This window comes from Macrotis lagotis, chromosome 2, assembly GCF_037893015.1.
Source record: "Macrotis lagotis isolate mMagLag1 chromosome 2, bilby.v1.9.chrom.fasta, whole genome shotgun sequence".
Lineage (NCBI taxonomy): Eukaryota > Metazoa > Chordata > Mammalia > Peramelemorphia > Peramelidae > Macrotis > Macrotis lagotis.
In genome coordinates this window covers 262862869-262885914 of record NC_133659.1, presented here as the reverse complement: position 1 = coordinate 262885914, position 23046 = coordinate 262862869, and the positions used below count along the sequence as shown (strand labels likewise).

Genomic DNA, 23046 nt, shown 5'->3' with positions numbered 1-23046 from the left:
TTGTTCTGTAGAAAGAAACTGAAGAAAGGATCTGTCCAAAGCCACAGAGATGACAGTAACTTCACTTGGTTTTGAACTCAAGGCCTGGAGCTCTGTAATTAGTGCTGTGGTCCTTCCCTGGAATTATGGATTTCGAGCCAGGAGGGCCTTGGGGTCATCAAATCCTTCTCCCTTCTTTTACAAATAAGGCTAAGAGTCAAAAAGTTCATAATAAATTGTTCAAGGAGGCTATGAATCCTGGTCCCAAATGCAGTGTTCTGTCCCCTGCACCAAGTTCATTTTTAAGATACCAAGGACTGTTCAGATTTAGCAGGGCCAGTGCCACCTCTTGCGAATGGAAGGGCATTTTGGGTTTTTTGGAATAGAAAATGGAAGCTTCATCCTTTATCCATTTCCCCAGCAATTCCCCTGGGCTGGTGGGAAGGCAAAGATCAGCCCAGTCTGGAGAATGTCTGGCTTGGAGGATCCCAGAAGCCCTCGTCTTGGATTCCCACCCCCTTCCCCAAAATTCACTTTTCTGACATATATACAGACCAGAGCAGGACAGGACTTGAGAGGGGAGCCAGTCCCACTCAGCTGAGGGAATTCAGATCCCAATAAGTAAGCTGACCTATACAAGGTCAGTCAGTTTATAGTTTATTTGGCACCTGCTGCCTTGTTGTGTCACATGTGTTCCAGGCTAAGAGCTATGAAGGGTTAACACAGAAATAGTTATGTGCTTTAACAAGCAAGATGTGCTTCAGAGCTTAGACAAGGGAGTAGCTGCATGTGTGAGCTAGGAGGTACATTCCCAGGCCCAGATAGATAGCGCATTCTGAGATAATTACCTTCTGCACTTTGTTTATCAAATCACTGTTTGGTTCTCAAAACAATCTTCTCTCTGTTTAGCAGAACACTGTTTGGTTCTCAAAACAATCACCTAAGACATACACAAGGTATGCATGTGAAAAAATGCTTGCTAAAACGCTTATGTAATTGGTTACGTAAATGTAGAGTATAAAAGTATGTATCCTGTGATCAATAAACGAACCAGCTTATGCATCATATTGATGTCGGCCTGGGTCCCTCCTCCGGACTCGACACTGCCTGGTTGGCCCAGGGTAGAATCTTTTCACTTCTGGGTACCCCAGACAAATCTTGAACCTGCAGAGCATGTGGATGAGTTTATATTTTTTAATTTTTGGTCGATTAAATCATAGATCTGGTTTTTTAAAAAGTACCATAGAACCTAAAAATGCCATAGAGTACAAAATCACAAGGGAAGCAATCTCTGTCTTCAAGGGAGGGGGAGATGTCATCTAGTCCAACACCCATCCCCGCCATGTGTTTTATGGCAGAATTCAGACTTGGACCCAGGTCTTGGGTTCAAAGATCCTTCTTCCATGCATTATTGCCACTAACTAGTCTTATCTTTGAATGGCGGCAATCCACTCTGAATGGCGTGGATGACCACCTCCATCTCTATCCCCATAGACACATCTCCTGTCCCCCTTTACCTCTGATGTCCTTCTTCCTTGGATCTCTTGCTTTCTCCAAGGCTCAAATGCCATTTCCTACCTTAGGGATGAGAGTAAGGCTGATAGGAATTGTTTTTATTTTTGTCTCCATCTCTAATGACTAGGGCATGCTAGTCTGACACATAGTAGGTGCTTAATATATGCTAATGTTTGTCATTCATTTTTTTTGTTTTTGTTTTTGCAAGGCAAATGGGGTTTGATGGCTTGCCTAAGGCCACACAGCTAGGTCATTATTAAGTGTCTGAGGTTACATTTGAACTCAGGTACTCCTGATTCCAGGGCCGGGGCTCTATCCACTGTGCCACCTAGGTGCCCCTTGTCCTTCATTTTTGAAGATGATCATGACCTCAGGAGGCCATGATAAGCATATGAATTGAATTTGAGCAGGGGTGGGGGTGCTGTGTTAGGTCACCAGCCTCACTTTCTCTTCCAGAGCCATCTGGGTCCAGTGGCCAGATAGGAATCAAGATGACTGCAGATGACCCTGGATATGAGGCAATCAGGGTTAAGTGACTTGCCCAAGTTCACCCAGCTACTAAACGTCTAGTGTCTAAGGTTGGATTTGAACTCCTCTTGACTCTAAGGCCAGTGCTCTATCCACTGGGCCACCTATCTGCCCCTTAATATATGCTAGTTGTTGAATAGATAGATGAGTGATGGAACGAATGATCCTAATTTAAAGAGAAAGGTCAAGCACTAAAGAACCACAATGGTAGAGGAGCTAGCTAGAGTTTTTGAATGGAGTCAGGAAAACTTTTGATACTTAGTGTATTAATGCAGACAAAGGACTTGACCCCTTAGAGCCCTCAGTTTCCCCCCTCTGTAAAATGGAGGTAAATACTATTTGTGGTTATGGGACTATTGTCCTCATGTCTACAATGAATGAATTGGAAACCTCATTTCACTGGCTCCATGATCTTCCAGTCTGTCCCTGCCTGTGAAAGGAATGTTTTGAATAAGTTCTGGGGTTCTAAGGTCAGAAGGTCCCAAGGGGCTATAGGCTACAGAATCCACCCAACTCCTGGTTCCCCACCCAGTGTGCTGAACACCTCAGAGGGCGAAGGGAGAGAGAGAGTGGAAGTGCTTTTCCCAGCAACTGGGACAGATGTCTGCAATCCAGTTCAATAAATGTCCCACATATATGACACCAAGCATTTTGCAGAAGAGTTAGCAGTCTTAACTAAGGAATGGGAACAAGTATCTGCAGAATGGGAAAGGGCAGAGGATACTGTCCTCAGGGTAAGGTGCCCAAGGTGGGAACTTGCCTAGCATGGGTAGAGACAGAAAGCCCTCCAGCCTGGCAAGAACAATGGGTGAGGGCTGGAAGATAGGTGGTGTTGGGCCCAGATTGTTGAACCTTGAAGGCTAGGCTTCAGAGTCTGTGGGTGGAGAGATGGTGACTGGTCCTGCTTTACTGGAGGGAGGAAGCAAGGAGAGAGAACTGTCTCATCCCCAGCTCTCTCCTCTCTTACTCCCTCCCCCATAGTCCTCATCTTGGAGGCATTTGAGAATGGGGATCCATCAGACACTGTCCTGGAGATCACAGACTTTGGCCTGGCTCGGAAGTGGCACAAGACCACCAAGATGAGCATGACTGGCACCTATGCTTGGATGGCTTGGATAGGGGTCATTAGCCCTGTTATTGTTGATGTTAATAACAGTCCAAGCAGGAAGATGTTTTCTAGGGGTGGCTTGGGTCCCATGGGTCCCACAACTGGCTAGATTTCTCCCCGTCCATCAGGGGAAGAACTTTGGAGGACAGCCAGGCAATTCATTGGATCACAGCTGGAGAGCTAGAAGCAATAGTCTGCCCCCCCCCCGTATTACGGATGAGGAAACTGAGGCCAAGAATAATGAAATGGCCTGCCTAGGGTCACACTGAAACAATATTCCAATCTAGGTTTTTCCTAAGGCCCAAGTCCAAAACCCTCTTTTCCTGTTACAGATGAGAAAATTGGAAGTTGCCCGAGGCCACAGCTAATTAGCAACAAAACTGAGATAGGAACCCCCTTCAGACCAATTGCTTTTTCACAGCAGATGTTCTTGGTCAGGTGGCAAGGGAAGACAGGGAGAGGAGAAGTGAAGGGCTGAGTCGGAACCCAGGCCTCTTTCCATAGAAGTGAAGACACTAGGTGGCCAGAAGCCTCCAACCTCTCAACTATTCACGGTCACCATCAGCTTCCTCCTAACCAGATCTGACCACACTACTTGATGCTCCCCATTGCCTTGAGGATAAAACACAATAATTGGGCCCCAGTTCCCTAATTTCACCCAACTTCACACCCCAGTCAGACTAGATCACTCACTTTTGTAGATTTTTTTGCCCATGTGTACATTGCTCTTGTGCCCTCCTCTCTTCATCTCTGACGGAGGTAACTTTTCAAAGCTTACCTCTGGTGCCACTCCCCTCCTAGAAGCCTGTATTTCTCCCTCACTGAAAGTATTTTCCCCTTCTTCAAATTCTCAAATACCTTTTAAAATTCTCCTTTATCAAGGTCCCACTCCATTGTCTGTGTATCCCTCCCCCACACCTCCCCCAGGAGAACCTAAGCTTCTCAAGGGACCCTAGGACTGGTGCTCTATCCACTGCACCACCTAGTTGCTCATAATAGGGTTAAGTGACCTTCGCAGGGTCACTCACCTAGTCAGTATTTGAGACCAGATTTGAAGTTAGGTCCTACTGTTTCAGGGATCGTTTTTGCTCTTCTTTTCTCTCCCATGCTATACCTAATGTGGTCTTAAGAAATATTGGATGTTTGGACACCCCAAGGAGAGATGAGAAAATCCACTTCTCTCCCTCTTTCCATAGGTGGATGACTATGGGAATATCTTTTATCCTATCAGGTGCCATTTTTTACTCTTTGTTAAAGGGATAGCTATATGGGTGTTACTTGGAAATAAAAGTGATATTTAAAATCCATTTGGATTTTTAATAATCAAATGTTTGTGCTGAATTGAATTGAAGCTCAGCACCCTAGAGGGCCAGGCTCTGCTATTCTTTCAACAAATATTTTCTAAGGCTCCTGGGTGGCACAGTGAATAGAGTACCTGCCCTGGACTCAGGGAGACCTGAATTCAAATCCAATCTCAGACACTTAATAATTACCTAGCTGTGTGACCTTGAGCAAGTCACTTAACCCCATTGCTTTGCAAAAACCTAAAACAAAAAAGAAATAGAAAGACAGATGTGAACACAGCCCTGTCCTCAGGAAGCTTACACTCTAATTGTCTCTAATACAGGGGTATAGGCCTCTCCATATATAATTAGGCTAGGTAGGAGAGTGAGATCTGGAGTAAATGGAAGTCCAAACACAAGACTCAGAGCAATATGGGGAGAGGAGCATCCTTTTTAAACCCTAGATCCTGAACCTCATCCTCTCTCTCTCTCTCTCTCTGTCTTACTGTAAAAGGCCTTAAATTCAGAAAGGGAATCATGCCATTGACCCAGAAGACTGGCAGAGAATGGAGAGGGGGAAAATGAGAAGTCAACAGGAAAGGCCAGAGGCCCCAGAGCCTGTTCTCACTGACACACAGCCCTCTGCCCAGTTCAGTGCCTACCTTACAATACAATAGACACTTACTTTATAAGGGCTAATGAGATTGAATTCTGGTCTCCACTCTGTTCTCCCCGCCCCACACACACCTATAAAAAAAATAACTCACATTCATACAATCCACTTTCCTCACAATGGAAATCCTTACAGAGGATAAAACAGGATCACAGGGATAACCTGACGACACAGTTAATGATGATAATGTTTTGTCCTTCCTTCTCTAAGAAGACCATGACATCACGGAGGTAATGCCCGGACAAGCAATTGGACTGGATTTGAGTGACGGGTGCTGTGCTAAGTTACCAGCCTCACTTTCTCTTTCAGAATTATCTGGGTCCAGATATGAATCAGAAGGACTGGAGGTAAACCTGGAGGGGAGGCAATCAGGGGTAAGTGAAGTTTGTCAGGTTAAATTTGAACTGAGGTCTTTCTTGACCCTAGTACCAGTGCTCTATCCACTGCACCACCTAGTGTTCATAATAGGGTTAAGTGACTTGCACAGGGTCACACCTAGTAAATATTTGAGACCAAATTTGAACTTGGCTCCTCCCAAATTCAGGGTCAGTATTCCTATCCCCTGTACCATGATAGAGCAAACATTTATTTAGCACCTAATGTGATCCAGGTTCTGTGTTAAATATTAGGGATTCCAAGAAAGATAAAGGACAGTCCCTGCCCACATTGAACTCACAATCAAACACAGAGACAACATTCAAACACACAAGTTACAGACAGGATAGATTGGAAATAATTAGGAGGGATCAGGGTCAAAGGCAGGATTCAAATCCAGTTCTCAATCCATTAATAGTCCATTTATTAAGCACCTAATCGTTGCCTTCCTCTCCCAGATGACCTTCCAGTTAGTTAATTTATATACTTTATATATAAATATATATTTATAATATGTTTAAATAATATAAATGATTTAAATTAAATATGTTTTAAAATGTATAATTTCCTCTTGTTTCAACCATCAGAATGTAAACCCTTTAAGGAAAAGAACCATGTTTTTGCCCTTCATTGAATCCCCAATGCCTAGAATGGGGTCTGGCACATACTAAATGATTAATAATTATTTAATACAAGTAAAATCTGCAAAGAAAAATAAATAAGCAAAAGTAATGACTGCCTACTCAGACTGGGCTCAATGGATGGGGTATACAGACCCTGTCTTCAAGGAGCTTATAATCTATGGAGGGATTTAACATCCAGGTAAATAAGTACACACAAAAGGCCTCTAAGGTAATGGAGAAGGGGAGGAAGGAGATCAGGATTCAATCCCACAAGTCTCTATTAAGCATCCATTATGGGGTGGAGGGAGGGAGTAGCATTTAGGTCTTCAGGAAAGGTGCCATCTGGCTCATTTGCCTCTGGCTCTTTCCAGGTGAGCCCCCATTCTTCAGACCAGCCTTCTGTGGATGGATTGACAGAGTCCCTTGATTAGCTAAGGTCCTGCCTTCCAGACTTTCCACTTCTGAATCTTAAAGAAAACCACCAGGAGGAGATAGGGAAGGCGTATATTCCAGACATGAGGAGCAGACTAAGGAAAAGCAAGGAAGTGGAAATGGAGGCACAAGAAGGCCAGTTTGTCTGGCCCATGGAGTGCATTGAAGGGGAATAAAGCTAAACAAGACTGATAGGTAGAGGAGCCAGATGGTAAGGGATTTTAAATGCTGAACAGTGGCATATCAATGCAAAGGATAAAGAACCTTAGAAGATGATGAGCTGATGCTTCCATAGCTAGAGGAAGTCTAGTGGTTAGCCAGCTGGCCACTTGACTAGGGAAGACCTGGGCTGGCTAGGAAGTTGAGAGTTGGTTGTTTAATATTCAGTGTGATGTAATAGAAAGTGCTGGACTTGGATTCTAAAGATCTGAGTTCAATTCCTGCCTGAAATCCCTGGGTAAGTCACCAGACCTGTCTGAGCTTCAGATTCTTCATACACTGAGGGGGATGCCCTTGATTTGTAAAGTCCCTATGAGCTCCAGAAAGTTCTTGTGAAAGTTCCAGAGCTTTCAAAATCCCAATGCCTTCTTCAGAGTACTGAAGTCCCCTGACACACTCTCCCACAAAAATGTAGAGAGTCTAGGGCAAAGGGGCCTCAAGGTTTGAGCACATGTGGCAAATGAGGATGACATTACCTGGGGAGGAAGAACGCACAGGAAGACCCTCATCAAGTCATCATGACTCTCCTTGCACTCTTCCTCCTACCGCCCTTCATGCTCCTCTCATGACTGGCCCTCCAACAGAAGAATCCATGGGAGATGGATGACCCAGGAGCTCATGGAACCTGGAGACCTGGTGCCCTCTAGAGTCAGCTCTTCATATTATTCCAGATCTAGAAAAGGTTTTATTAAAATTGTGCTAGGGGTGCTGCTGCTACAAAGATTAAAGGGGTGGGGGACACGTGAATGTTTGATGATTTAACTAGTTAAGTACCTTCTCTGCTCCCAAGAAGCTCACATTCTAATGTGAGAAACCAAGGCAAATAGAAAGAATCCCTGCTCTCAGAGTATCACAGCAGGAAAGATAGAAGGGACTGCAGAGAGATCTATCCCAGAATCTCAAAGCCAGAATTTACCAAAAAATAAATGTTACATGTATATATGTTTTGCTCAATGGTAATACTAGCTGCTTGAAATGTTTTTAAAGGTCTTTAAATTTTTCATTTTGGAGTTCATGATAGTTGATACTTTGGTCAGAATTATGAGGTCTTTCAGGGAGTCATTTCCCCCTCACATTATTTTGATCAACATGTTTTTTTTTTAATCCCCTAGGACCTATTCTTTTTTTTTTATTTTTCCAAGGCAGTGGGGTTAAATGACTTTCCCAAGGTCATACAGCTAGGTAATTATTAAGTGTCTGAGACTGGCTTTGAACTCAGGTCCTCCTGACCCCAGGGTCAGCACTCTATCCACTGTACCACTTAACTGCCTGATCCTATTCTTTTTTTTTTGTTTGTTTTTTATTTTTGCAAGGCAGTGTGGAAAAGTGGCTTGCCCAAGGCCACACAGCTAGGCAATTATTAAATGTCTGAGGCCAGATTTGAACTCAGGTACTCTTGATTCCAAGGCCAGTACTCTATCCACTCTGCCACCTGGCTGCCCCCATCCTATTTTTTTTTAAATTTATTTAGTATTTTGTTTTCCCCTATTACAGTTTAAAATTATTTTTAACATTTGCTTTTAAAACTTTGGGTTCCAAATTCTCTCCCTTCCTCCCTCCACACTCCCCTCACTGAGAAAGCAAATAATTCAATATAGGTTATAAATGTATAGTTTAAGCAAAACATTTCCATAATCATCATATTATGATCTATAGCCAGAGATAAAAATACCTCAAGAAAAATACAGTAAAAATGTTTATATCAGTCTGTATTCAGACACCCTCAGCGTTTCAGTGTTGTCTTGGATCATTGCACTGCTGGAAACAGCTAAGTCATTCCCAGCTGATCATCTTCCAGTGTAGTTGTGACTTTGTACACAGTACATTTCACTTTGTATCAGCTCATGTCAATCCATTTTTTCTGAGAGCATCCTGCTCCTCTTGTTCCTTTTCTGCACAATTTACTCTGCATTCATTCAAGTATTTCGAAGTTTCTCTGAATCCATGTTTTCATCATTTCTCAGGTGAAATAATAAACATTTATAGGTCATGTAGACCCTGGAGGTAATATCCCAAATGACAAGATGAGTCAGGTCCACAGCCAGCCAATTCTGGTTGCTACATGTCTCAGCAGTATTCTAGGGATTAACCTGCAGAGAGCAGGCATTGTCTTTTCTAGGGCTTTATACCCCATGAGTCCCACATCCCATGATAATTGGTTGATATCAATTGATCATCCAGACTCAATTACACCTTAGAAAGGGGAGGGCTATTTAACATGATAAAAATTATCCCCCCAAAAAAATCTGACACACTCTCCCACAAAAATGTAGAGAGTCTAGGGCAAATGGATCTCAAGTTTTGAGCACATGTGGCAAATGAGGATAACACTACCTGATTACCTTTCTAGTAATCTTCAAGGTGATTTGTTTTGGTATGATATGACTTTTCTGATGGGTTCTTTGTAGTACATTAATTCTGAAGCCAATTTGGAATTGGATCCCAATAGAAACATTGCCTTTAGTGGATCCAGGGACTATTAGTAGGGCATCTCCCACTGCCACCCTTGTCTTTGCTTGGGAGGAAGGACATATGGGGACCTCTGAAGTTCATGAGGCCCTCCTCCAGTTAGTGTAAGGAAAGGAGAAACAATGCCAATCACCAACACCAGGATTCTGGTCCTCTCCTGATCTCAAATGATTCCTTCTCAGGGGCTCTCTTCTCTCTACTTTCTTGAATCTTCATGATTCTAAAAGGTGTCAGCTTTTATAGAACAACAACTGGGCATGGACAAGTCCATCACCCAATAGGATTATAACTACTGTCATAATTTTGATTTGTTCAATGGCTATCAAAGACTTTTAAATGCTTAAAAACACTTTTAACATAAGCTAAAAAGCCTTTGAGATGTTCTGACTTCATTAAGTTATTGTCATCACTTATTTTAGGTGAGGTGTAAAGATTTGTTTGATTTATTCAGTTTACTACAAAACTTGTGCCCTCATTTGGCATTATTTGAATGAATGAATGGAAGAAACATTTTTATTATTGTCTTTTTGTCTAGCCCTACTCCAACTGAGAACCATCTATTTAATTTCCAATTTTTCTCTACAACAAAAATGCTACTCAATATTCTTGTATCCATGAGTCCTTTCCCTTTGTCCTTAACCACTCAGGATCTCTGAGTTAAAGGCAACATACAAGTGCAGTGTTTGAGGGGGCGGGTGGCATTGCTTTCCAGAATTGTGAGCCAATCCATATCTCCACTAATTAGTCCATTAATTAAGTCTACCTTCCCAGAGCTCCTCTAACAATTGGCATTTTCATTCAAGTTAATCTTAATAGCTTGTTTAATTCATGTTAATTTTTGTTTCTCTTTTATCAGTAATTTGGAGCATTTTTCATAGGGTTGTTGATGGTTTGTAGTTCTTCATAGCCTTTTGACACAAAGTTTTTGGGAAGGACTTCTGTCCTTCCAGGATATTTTTTTTAGACTAAGAAAAGGTCATTACATTTGGCAGCTAATAGATAGAGCACTTGCCCTGGAGTCAGGATGACCTGAGTTCAAATATGGCCTCAGGCACTTAATAATTACCTAACTATATGATGTTGGGCAAGTCAGGTAACCCCATTACCTTGCAAAAACCAAAAAAGATGAAAAAAGAAATTCTTAGCAACTTTGAGGTGAACAGTTTTAGTGGAATAAGGAAGTTAGACACCAAATTTCAGAGACTTTAAAAGAAAAATCACTCTTCTAAAAGGACTTTTACCCAAGAAAGGGAGGAGAGATCTGACATGATAACTAGAAGAGTTGGAAGGTTCAAATCAGGGTTTTCTTTTTAGGATGAGGCAGGGTCATTCATGTTTGTGGGTAGGCATGATGAAGAAAATTGGGAGACATTAAAGATTAGAGAAAGAGTAGGGATGACAGTAAGGTCAGTTTGCTAAAGAAGACATGAGATGATGAGATCAAGAAGGATATGAGATCTTCTTTGAAATGAGAATGACCCCCCCCTCTGATACCCAGATGAAAGAGGAAATAATGAGGAAGATGATTAGGTTATGTAAAATCGAGGAGGGAAGAGGAGGAACTCTAATAAATTGTTTCTATTTTATCAGTAAAACTTGAACCAGGTGCTGAGCTGAAATAACAGACTTGAAGAGAGATAAGAACATTTGGAATAGTGCAGTGGAGAGAGAGAGAGAGAGAGAGAACTAATTAGTGTGCAGTAGAATGTCTAGTTGCATATAGGACTGTGTGGGACAAATGCCACTTAAAAAAATTTCGAAGATCTCTCAAGGTATGAAGAGAAGGATTTATTGTTTATGGAGAAACTGGCCACAATCAGAGAGATTGAGGCAAAAGGGAAAGGTTCAAGAATCACATTTATGCTAATGCGATTCCCCCCACCCCCAGCTGACCCACCCTCCTTAAAGAGGAATGTGGTCTTACAATCTAAACATGAAAACTACCCTAGGGAAAGGGGCATAGAATTCAAACAAAGCAAACTACCCTTAGGAAAGGAGCATAAAATTCAAACCTAAACCAGATTATCTCTTTAGTCTCAGGAACTGAATGATTCTTCAGACATCAACAGATAAGATGAAATCAGCTGACTCTTCATCAACATCCCAGAAGTTTGCTTTGTCAAGGGAGGAGGGGCACATAGCTCACCAGATTCAATCTAAAATATTTTACTGAAGAAATCTCAAAACTTGATCCCACACAGGACCTAGTTGATATTAGATAACATCATTTTGTGCTATATCCAATCTGCATGGCTCCATGACTTCCATTCAGCAGCATGTGAATAGAAGTACAAGTAAATGGCAAGAGAAATCCAGATTTGTGGGCTTGCAAAGTGTTATTTGTGTAGGACAAAGGATCAAGAAAACCAAGGATAAAGGTGAGTATGGAGCTCAAAAGACAAGCCAGGGAAGGGAGGAGTGTAGACAATGCAAAGGTGTTGGCCTAGGGGAGAATGGAGGGGCTGAAGGAAGGAAGGACATGGTGAGAATGGAGAACAGGCTTAGGGGTCATGGGTCAGAGAGAAAGAGGGGATCATAAAAGATTAGGAGCAGAAAAAGGAAATTTAAGCTCCTAAATAAGGATCACTTTTGGGAGAAGGTAGGTATAAGGTTGTAACCATTTTTGTGTTTAACTGAGTTGATGTGGAGGAGGAAGTCATGGAAATTAAGTAGATGAAAGAATTATGAAGTTAAGGCATTTAAAGGGTAACATTATTTACATGGATGCTGCCAAATTGAGAGCAGGAAATGAGAAGAGAAAGATTGTGAGCTAGACATTGAACCTATTGAGGAAGTAAAATGTATTTCAGGTTCATAAGATGACAATCATCCAGGATGTGGATTGGGTAATACATTTGGCAAGTGCACACCTCAATGGAAGAGAGATTGCTTGGTAGTTAAGGGAAGAGCCTGGAAGAGGCAGTGGGAAGCAAGGAGTATTCATGCTGCCCCCATGGATCCCAATGAATGAGAAAGTATGAGGAAAAAAGAAAACAAGTCATAGAAACTGGGGTGAGAAAAATGTTCTCATCTGGAAGGAACCATGTCTCAGGGAGACCAGAAGATGGAAGAAATAAGAGAGGAAGAGATTTAAGATGAAAGGAAGTTGGTAAATTATGAGCAGACCTCCAGAGGGCACAGTGAAGAGAACATTCAGATCTGGATATTAAACTCTTTTCAGGAAAAGAAATTTTTCCCAACTGCTTAACTTTTATTTTGTCTTCTGTGATCATTTTTTTTGGATTCTTTAGACTGGTTATTGTTGGGTTAAAAAAAAATCTCCCCCTCACCACCGGAGCTACCTCTTCAGGTAGCAACTTTTTTATCCTCTAATTTTTTTTTTAAAATGATGTTACGTTTCATATTTGGTTCATCATTCCTTTTGAACTTTATTTTGGTACATGTTATAAGATACTGGTCTAATTTCTGTCAGATGTTTTTCCAGTTTTCCCAGCAGTTTTTATCAAATAGGAAATAATTACTTCTGGAGTTTTATCATTGCATTCTTGACTTTTTATTCTTCAAGATGAGTTGTATTATATTGTCTAATTCTAAAAAATACACTGGTGATGAGTATGGCTCTAAAATCTGGAAAACAGCATCTTTTTTTAACCTTGGAGCAGCTCAACAATGAGAAATTGACAGCACTCCTTTTTTGCCTTCCTTTATTTCTAAAGTGTGTCTTGGATTTGTCCTGCTTCCTACTCCAGTCCTAAAGCACATTGTAATGAGACTCTCTCCTCATTGGTGGAAATCAACATTTTGCATCTATATGAGAGGTAGGGCAGAGTTTAAGAGAATAGGGGAAAAGAGAATTATAGTCTCTTCCATTCTACTGACATTCCCCTACACGTCATATAATGAAATCCATATTTTTGTGAATTGCAGAAAAATAAGACAGAAGTTCAAAAAATAAAATGAAAGAGTTGGATTCCATGACCTTCAAGGTCCCTTCCAGCCCTTACATTTAAGTTCTTGAACACGAGATGTGACATAGCTTACAGGCTGCTGGTTTGGGGAACAGGAAGAGCTGAGTTTGAATCTTACCTCAGAGGCTTCCTGCCTCTCTGAACTTCAGTTTTCTCACCTGTCAAATAAGGGTATTGGAATTATGGATTTCTAAGGTCCTTTCTGGCTTTGAATTTAAATTATAAATGATGGTGTTATTGATAGAATTGTAGAAGGAGAGAGCCCCAGTCTCCCCACTGCCACCAGGAATGGGGGCCAAGGTTTGGCTGGACTGAGATGGAAGGAATAAGACATGCAGAAGCCAGGAATGATGTCTTATAGAGAACTCACCTTTGCCTGCCCAAGAAGGCCTTTCCCACCAGCCCAAAACCTTGCTGGAGAGTCATTGCTCAAGCTTTTCTATTAAGAGCCACCATGCTTCTTGGGAGGCTGATCATTCAAACCTTGGGGTGACATCACCTCACAACCTGAAAGCCAGCTATGACAGGCAGAAGAGAATGTGGATGTTTCTCTAGGCTTGTGAGGTTAGCTAAGGTAACCATTGGACAACCTCCATTTGTTGCTCCAGTGGCCATCCTAAAGTGCCCATCTTGTATAGAAGAACCCAGTTCTTACCAGGGCTGAGAGATGGAAAGATTAGCTAGGATGCAAATCTAGGACAGAACTCTTGTCAAGGATACATGCTCTCCTTCCCAAACCACCCTGTATAATGGACCCTGGCACAGGTTCAGGGTGCCTCTTAGGGCATGTCCCTCCATGGAAAAAAAAGAATTAGGAGGGAGACAAGAAGGATGGGGAGAGAGAGCTTGGATGATGACTTTGGGCCTGGCAAGTCAGTCTGACCACTTGGCCTGGAGTCTGAAAGACATCTTCCAAAGATCAAACTGAACCTAGCTGTGTGACCCCTGGACAAGTCACTTCACCTGCTTTGTCTCAGTTTCCTCATCAGCAAAATGATCTGGGGAAGAAAATGGCAAACTACTGCTGTATCCCTGCCAAGAAAACCCCAAATGGAGTCACGGTGGTTTGAACATGATTGAACAACAACAGTATACCTGGCAAAGGGACTTGGTAATTAGACTGGAATCAGGAAGATTTGGGTTCTAATATCACCTTGGATGCTTGCTAATTGCATGACGCTGGGCAAGTCATTTATCAATTTCTTCATGTGTAAAATGAGAAAATTGGACTCAATGGTATCTAAGATCCTTTCAGTTCCAAAAACAACTATTCCTAGAATAAGTGCTTTAGACTTACTATAGGGGACTCAATATGCCTTGGTGTAAATATTTGTATTTATTCTTTTTCAAGTGATTCCATGTAAACTTACCTCACTCATTAAACTGTGAGTAGTGATTGTTTCATCCTTAGCATATGGCTTTCCAACCCCTAACAGAGCTCCTGGAACATAGTAAATGTTTAATAAAGGTTTGTTGATCAAGGGATTGAGGAATGGAGGGAACTACTGTCCGCGGTCCTAATTGTTAAGATATAGTTACATTTATTTGCATGTTAATAAATATTATAATACAATATAAAAAGTATTATATCTTTATAAAGTCTCCTCTACACCTCCATGTGCAGAGGTCATCCATAGTGACTACCTCCCATTAGGTTCCTAGGAACTTCTTTAGAATTCCGGGGGACCCCAGGAGCTATTGCTTCCAACCTATATCTAAGTAAGAATCCCTACAGTATACTGAATGAGCATAGAATCTGATCTCTGCTTGAAACACCCCCACCCCCCTACCCAGGGATGGGGAGGTCGCTACCCATTTTGGCCTCTGAAAGATTCCAGGGTGGTAAAAGTTATCGCCAGCAAAGGCAACCTCTCTGGACTTTCAAATAGCTTGGATTGTTAGGCAGGTCTTTCCTGGCATCAGGTCTAAATCTATCTGCTACCCTGCAGCTGCTCCCCATTGTTCTTCTGGGGTCAAACATATACATCAAATTACTCCTTAAATATTTGAACCCTTCTGTTTGATTACCATTGAGTTGTCTCTTCTCCAGGCCAATCATGCCCAGAATCACAGACTGGGATCAAGAATCGATCTTGCCCTACCTCTAAGCCAAGGAATCAGTCAGTCAGTCAATAAATATTTCCTCACATGGGAGACACTGCCGGGTTTTTATTTACAACGCCGGCTTCTTTATGCTAGTCCGTCCTCTTACTCACCAGTCCAACGCATGATGAGTCTTCGGGGTACCTCCGGCCCCCACTCTTTGATGGGGGAAGAACCAGACAGAGCGCCTGAGGTGGATAATGAGTCTTTATTCTTCTGTGATCACATCCCCGCTCCCGCCCAACCTCTCAGCAGACACTTTTATCCCTTCTGTCCTCCCTCCCATGAACTCTTACTCAATGAGGGGCCGAGTTCTGTAACATTCCCTTATAAGGTGATTATGTTTCCCCCGCTAAGCGACCGCCAAGCCTCTTCCCCCCGCCCCCAACATCTCCCCCTTTCTGTTTTACAGGGTTATCACTTGGTGTGACCTTAAGCGGTGCTGAGGTTAGCCTTAAGCGGTGTCATTTCTACTGGCCTCTGATAGCCGGGGGCGAGGAACCCTGTCTTAGGTCATCTCCTTCAACCCAGGACCTTGCCCGTCCTAGGCGCCCGACACCCTCAGGGCCTGTCTTAGGTGGCTGGGTTAGGAGAGGTTGCCCGTCTTGGGGTTTACCTCGTCTTACCCCTAGGTGTCACATGTCATGCATGGCGGCTAGCCAGACTTGGGCATCCTCCCCCGTCTCCATGGCCATGAAGGCTTTCTGAGTAAGAAGCATATAGCCCCTCTGTCGCCTAGCTAGGCGGCAGAAACAGACAACAAGTAGGGTGATTCCCAGAATCAGCGTCCTTGTTCACCCTCAAGGGGGTATCCTCCCGCCATCTGGCAATCCCTCCATGGTATGGGATCCTCGATGTCTTCCCCTGTGGCCACACATGAGGGGCCCCACCGAGGAATCGTGAAGTCCCGTTGAGTTTGATTCACCAGGGGTCGCCAACCCAGAAGGCCTCGGAGCTGGGTCCCCTTTTTTGTCCCTGCTGGGCTGACAGTCGTCTGCGGGAAAAGGCTGACGCAGGGGTCAGTCGGGGCAGTGCTATAGTTAAAATCGTTCTGCCCTGTGGAGTTGAAGTTCCAGGACCGATTTTCTTCCCCGATGTCGAAACATAGGGAGTTGTTCAGGTCCCAGTAGAAGGAGTTCTGGACCGGTGCTTCAGCGGGGTCCATATATGCAGAAGGGAGCCCCATCGATGTATTGGTCACTAGCAGGCGAGGGTAGATCGGGGAGTTCCGTGCTACCGGAAGGGGAGAGGGAATAACTCGGAGTATTCCCCATGTCGGATTTCCTTCAGATGGAGCACCTCCAAGGATCCCTACGACGATCAGAAGGCCTGAAAAAGGAAGAAATTCCTCTCACCCCGTAGGGTTGGGCATTAATCAAGGTCTCTTATCTTGTAAACAGGGAGCCATCTTTCTGGCTCTTCTATCTTATCCTCGGGATGAAATGACAGGTGGCCCTGTCTTCTGTTCTTTACCGTTACAGGGCCATGCCAACCTCCCTCTTCATCTCTCCACATGACTTTAGAGCCTGGTAGGGCCTTGGTGGGAGAGGGCAGGAGCGTTGGTTCTTTCTTAGCATGTCCTTTTGGGGAGAAAAATCTCTGGGCGGCTGTAGTGCCGTCATCCCTGACTTGTAGGAAATTCATGGTAAATAGTACCTGAGACAGGTCTGAATGGGTCAGTGACCTGCCAACTCCCCCTTTCTGTTTAAAGAGCGTAGTTTTGAGTGTGCGATTTGCTCTTTCTACCAAAGCTTGGCCAGTGGGATTGTAAGGGATCCTGGTGGAATGGGAAATGGAAAATTCTTTGCAAAAGGAAGCAAAGGCTCTCGAGGTGTAGGCGGGCCCATTATCGGTTTTGATAGCCGAGGGGACGCCTAAGACAGCCATCTGGGCATATAGATGTGAGAGAATGTGTTTAACCGCTTCTCCTGGCTGTAGAGAGGTGAAGGTGAAGGAGGAGAAGGTGTCCACCGAGACATGGATGTACTTACGACCCAGGTGAGTAATGTCCATCTGCCAAAGAGCATTGGGGCCGTCCCCACGTGGGTTAGACCCCTCCGCGGGGAGGGCTTGTCTAAAGGGAGCACAAGAAGTGCAGGAGCGCACAATTTGGCGAGCCTCCTTCCGGGGAATGCTGTATAGGCGCCGGAGCGACCTGGATGACAAGTGATACTTACCATGTGCCAGCTGGGCAGGTGTGGACAGGTTTAACAAGAGAGCCCTATCTGCCTCCGCATTGCCCTGGAATATGGGGCCGGTGGAAGAAACGTGAGAGCGCACGTGAAGAACAAACAGGGGGTGGTTTCTATCACGGAGGGAGGATTGTAGCTGTATAAGGAGTGGGCTAATGGAAGAAGTCGAGGAAATGAAGGCATCTTCTAAACGAGGGATTAGCATGGCACAATACATACTGTCAGTAATAAGATTAAAAGGGGTGTCTCTATAGAGACGGAAAGCCTGAAGTATAGCATATAGTTCATTCTTCTGAGTGGAGTCAAAGGGGGTATCAAAAATCCAGGTGGCGGGTCTAGCAGGGTCATGGACCACAGCACGGCCCAACCTGGTAGTGTCAGTGAAGACATTAGGGCTGGTCACTGGTTCTGGGGACACTAGAGGGCGCGGGCGGGAAAGGTGCAGTTCAGCGAACACTCTAACCACGGGAGGTGGCGTGAGTCTGGTCTGAGAGAGGGTAGTCAGGACAGTGGCCCAAGCGATAGATCTATCAACTAGCGAGTGGGTCACCTCCTCTGGGAGGGTAAAGTTGAGGACAGGCAAGAGGCCAAAGAGAGGCTGGCATCGCTCTGAGGCCTGAAGGCAAAATAAGGCCAGGGCCTCCCACCGGTCCCGGATGATGCTCTTAGTGGTCCGGGGGTATAGCCATTCAAGGCATCCATGTCTCTGGAATAAACATCCCCAGCCCAGGGAACTGTCCCCCAGTGTGTGGAAGAGGACAGGCGACTCCGGGTCGTATTGAACCAAGAAGGAAGAGGTTCTGCGGAAAATTTCCGAGAGCGCCTGTCTTGCCTGGGGGGTCCAACTTCTAGGGGATGACAGATGGGAGTCGCCTTTAAGGACATCATATAGAGGTTGCATTAAGGAGGATGGGAGGGGCATAGCGGGACGCAGCCACTGTATGGCGCCAACAAGCCTCTGAAAATCATTAAGAGTAGTGTATCCCTCGACGTTGATCGGAGGAAGTGCCCTACTAATCTTTCCCGGAAAAATCCTATGCCCCAAGTAATCATAGGGGAAATGCATCTGTACCTTTTCCGGGGCTATGTGAAGCCCCTTCTTGCGGAGGACATGGGTGGTGCGTTGCAAGCAAGCCCGAGCCCCCGTCACAGAAGGTGCTGCAATCAAGATATCATCCATGTAATGTATGAGCATGCAATTCGGGAATTCTTTTCTGATAGGATGTAGCAGAGTATCCATGTAAAGCTGGCACAGGGTGGGGCTATTGGCCATTCCCTGCGGTAGGACAGTGAACTGATAACGTTTACTGGGGGCTTGGAAATTGATCGCGGGGAGGGAAAAGGCAAATTTTTCTTTGTCCTCCGGGTGGAGGGGAATGCTATAGAAGCAGTCTTTAACATCAATCACTATAATAGTCCACCCTTGCGGGACTGCAGTGGGCATAGGGAGACCAGGTTGGAGGGTCCCCATGGGTACCATGTTGGCATTTACTGCCCGAAGATCAATCAACATTCTCCAACTCCCCCCTTTCTTTTTTATGACAAAGACGGGGGATTTATACGGGCTAAGGGACGGTTCCACTTTGTTCTCGCGCAGGAGGGTCATTACTATGTCTGTGAGGGCGATGAGCTTTTCTTTTGTCAGGGGCCACTGCTCAACCCAAATAGGTTTCTTATTAATCCATGTTATTCTGGGGGAAAAGCTCATCTCTAGAGTGGCCCCAATTAATTTCCCCGCAGGCTATCAGGGGTGGCAAGTGTCAGGTTAAGCTGGCTCAAGATGTCTCTACCCCATAATGCATAAGGGAGGTCGGGTAGGCACAGTGGGGTGAAGAGTCCAGATTCTTCCAAAGCTGACCACCGTAAGGCGTGTGCTGCTTTCATGGCAGATCTATTGCCCCCCACCCCCGTCACTGCTTGAGGGCTCTGTAGGAGTGGCCACTCGCGCCTCCACTGTCCCCTATTTATGACAGAGCAATCGGCTCCAGTGTCAATTATCCCTTCGAGCTTCTGATTTTCCACCGTGACGGTTAACAGTGGTCGCCCAGATCTGACCGGGTGGACCCAGTTCACATGAGCGGGAGGGGCCCGCAAGGGCAGCGCCTTTCCCACCTCTTGGCCCTGTTTTACCAAGGTGGGAAAGGGGTGGGGGTTTGTGACCCTTACGGATGTGGGACTTCCGGGACCAAAAATGACCTGGGTATGGGTGACTAAGTCCACACATCTCTCAGCCCCTGTGATGAGCGCTGGGAAAATATTTAGCTCGATGGGAATCATCGAGGTTTCCCAAGGCCCGATCTCTCTCTGCTGTATCCCTTCTCTATAGTCAACCCTCACGGGGATAGTCACAGTGATGGGGCCGCTGTCTTCGAGCACGGGGGGGGGGGGGGGGGGGGGGGGCGCGGCCGGGCCCCTCCCTTTCCCTTTTCCCGACTTCCCTTTGGATCGGCAGAACCTGGCTATGTGACCTGGCTTTCCACAGGAATAACAGGTCGGAACTGAAGTGGAGGGGGGCCGCTGCCTGCACTGTGCTTTGAGGTGCCCTGGCTTTCCGCACCCAAAACAGGTGGGTCTCACCTGCATACCGCGAAGGGCGGTCAGGAGGCTATCCTCCCGGTTCTCCATGGCAGTCACTAAGGCTTGAATTGAATCCTCGCTGGGCATGTCCAGCAATTTGTCAACAATTTCTTCTAATGAAGCGTCGGGGGGAAGGCTGCTAATGGCTGCGATCCCTTTGGGGCGAAGACCCTCTTTAATCAATTGTCTCATAAGTAGATCAGATCCCGGGGTGTCTCCCATTATACGAGTCACTGTCTCTTTAACCTCGTTCACAAATGAGAGGGGTGTCTGATCTGCTCTCTGCTTCAGCCCAACCAACTTCTGTGTGGCTCTCCCCCCTTTCATGGCTCCAATCTTATCCCAAGCTGCAACATGTGTTTCTTTAACAGTCTCTAGCTCAAACTGGCCATACCGGGCCTGAACAGCAGGGTCAGTATAGGCTCCAGTTCCACACAGGAGGTCAATGGCTAAATCCAGGGGAGTATAACCCCGGGATTTTGCCAGCTTAGAGGCCTCTCTGCGGGCCTGAGCCTTAAAAGCTAAATATGAGGAGGCATCCAGGCACGCGGCTGCAATTTCGTCAAAGTCAGCAGGGGTCCAAGGGTGCGTAGCGAAGAGGTTTTGCATCAGTCTTTTTACATAAGGGGAGCTTGGGCCGTATTTAGTCACGGCCTCCTTAAGTTCCTTAAGCATCTTAAAAGGGACAGGGCGGTAGTCTCGGGCTCCGGTAAGGGGGTCCGTAAATACCGGGTAGAGGCCCCAGTCATCCCAGTCCACCTCCTCCCCTTTCTCTATTGCTATGGAGGCACTGGTGGCAAGTAGGCCGGATGGGCGGAGCCCTTGAGGGGATCTCTGAAGGGCGGACAAGGAACACGGGGGATTTTTTGCCTCTGTTTCCTGGCTGGGCCGCCAAGTCTGGGGCGCGGCAGCTGTCCGATCAGCGCGGACTTCTCCCTCCTCGTCAGCAGCCTCCCGGTCCCACCTACTCACGCTCCTCTTCCTGCCACCCCTGAGGACTGTTTGCACCCCTCCCTTCCCGCGCTCGGAAACTTCCGGCCCTGAATCTCTAAGTGTGCCACATTCATCGCCCTCCCCCTTTTCATTCTGTCTCGGTAAGGAGGGGCATGCGGCATTTTCTTCTCCCTGGGGGCCCCTTGTTCCCCCATTGTTTCTTCTAAGTTCCTCCCATGGATACAGGGGAGGGGGTGGCCTTCCCTCTTCCTCTGAGCTCTCTGAATCCGATCCCGCCAACGAGCTACCCACCTGAGTGCTGATTGGTCGTGCCAGAGTCACCTTCTGGGGATGCAGGGCTGCATCCACTATCTTATACACTGTAAAATCCTCAGGGGTCAGTTTTCCCGGGCAGGTGTCATCATAGGAGGCCATCTGCTGCCCTACCACCTTCCATTTATCTGGTTGGATCCCACTATGTTTCACCCAAGGGCAGATGTTCCAGATATTCTCAACAAAAGCACGGCACGTCTTGATAGGTAATTTACAGCCATGCTTAGCGCAGAGTTTATAAAGCTGCGCTGCAACGACCCCTTTCTCCTCCGGCTGAAAGGCGAGAATACTATTCCGGCCCCCCATGCTGTCTACTAGCCGAGGCTGCAATCCTAACAGGTGGCAGAACTGGAAAGTTCCCGTTCGGCAAAAGAGAAGGAGGCAGCAGGGCACAATCAGACAGGCCAGCACGGCAAGGAGCGTGATTAGAGCAGAAGGAGAAAGGGAAGAGAAAGGAAGCATAGTCAACACAGTAGGGATATGTCCTTCAGGGAATATCTGAGAGTAAACGCCCTCTCCTTCCTCCCGGTCAGAAACGACCGAGGCTGTCTGGAGAATCCGACCAGCGGATTCAGACGTTCCCTAGCAAAATCAGGTCCCTGTTCGGGCGCCACTTGCCGGGTTTTTATTTACAACGCCGGCTTCTTTATGCTAGTCCGTCCTCTTACTCACCAGTCCAACGCATGATGAGTCTTCGGGGTACCTCCGGCCCCCACTCTTTGATGGGGGAAGAACCAGACAGAGCGCCTGAGGTGGATCATGAGTCTTTATTCTTCTGTGATCACATCCCCGCTCCCGCCCAACCTCTCAGCAGACACTTTTATCCCTTCTGTCCTCCCTCCCATGAACTCTTACTCAATGAGGGGCCGAGTTCTGTAACATTCCCTTATAAGGTGATTATGTTTCCCCCGCTAAGCGACCGCCAAGCCTCTTCCCCCCGCCCCCAACAAGACACTGTACTAATTATAATAGTTTCATCTCTGCTTGAAGCTTCCTGGTTCTGTCAAAACCCTTGCATTGAATGATATGGTTCCCAAACAGCATCCTAGCCTCACACTCAGTACCTCTGACACTTACCTGAGTGACCCTGAGTCTCCTTTTCCTCATCTGTACAATGAGAGGGTTAGCCTGGATGACTTCAGTACCTCTTCATCACTAGAGCGAAATTCTTACAATTGACCAATCATCAAGCTGATCACCCTCCTCTGATACTCTTTCAGCTTCTTCCCATTCAGATGTGATCAAACCAGAGAAAGGACAAAGGTGTTAGTGAATTTCTTTATTCATATCAACCCTGTCAGGTCAACTCAGATACCTAAGAGAGAAGGAAACTGAGGCATTGAGACCAGGGAGGAAAGGGACAAGACAGTTTGCCCAGGGGGCACTCAGACTGGAAAATGTAAGAACTGAAAGGCCAGAGTTCTTTCCATGACCCTGTGATGCCGAAAGAGCTTCCTGGACTGGCCTGGAGGGCTTCACCCCTGCCCAGTCTGGATGGAGGGGAGGCCTCATCTGTGACATATGGGTTCTAGACAAATGAGCTCACAGAGATCAAAGACAAAGTACTTACAATAGCTGGCAATCTATATGCCTGGGTCACAAAGCTATAGGCATGGCAACACAGCCTTTTAGACCTGTAGCTCACAGGTCAGTGAAGAGACTAGAGACCATTGGTTATTCCTTCTTGTCTTTCATCCCAGGTGTGGTCCTGGCTGTTCACTGTGAGTATTTGACCCCCCAAAACCCTGACTCACATAAATAACTTCCCTCCCAAC

General features: G+C 45.7%; 1 protein-coding gene and 1 long non-coding RNA gene across 2 annotated transcripts in view; one reads left to right on the top strand and one right to left on the bottom strand.

Moving 5' to 3' along the window:
* Window positions 1-5653: 5653 nt before the first annotated feature.
* LOC141514915 (uncharacterized) lies at window positions 5654-22948 on the bottom strand. The gene is made up of 3 exons (XR_012476147.1): window positions 22349-22948; window positions 14504-14574; window positions 5654-7408 (listed from the first exon to the last, which is right to left on the bottom strand). It is a non-coding gene; the product is annotated as an uncharacterized LOC141514915 (long non-coding RNA).
* Window positions 21806-23046, top strand: part of LOC141514904 (WD repeat-containing protein 87-like) — a 42222-nt gene continuing 40981 nt past the window's right edge. The window contains exon 1 of the mRNA XM_074226075.1: window positions 21806-22023. The gene's annotated coding sequence lies outside the window, so the exon portion shown is untranslated. The remainder of the gene's footprint in view (window positions 22024-23046) is intronic.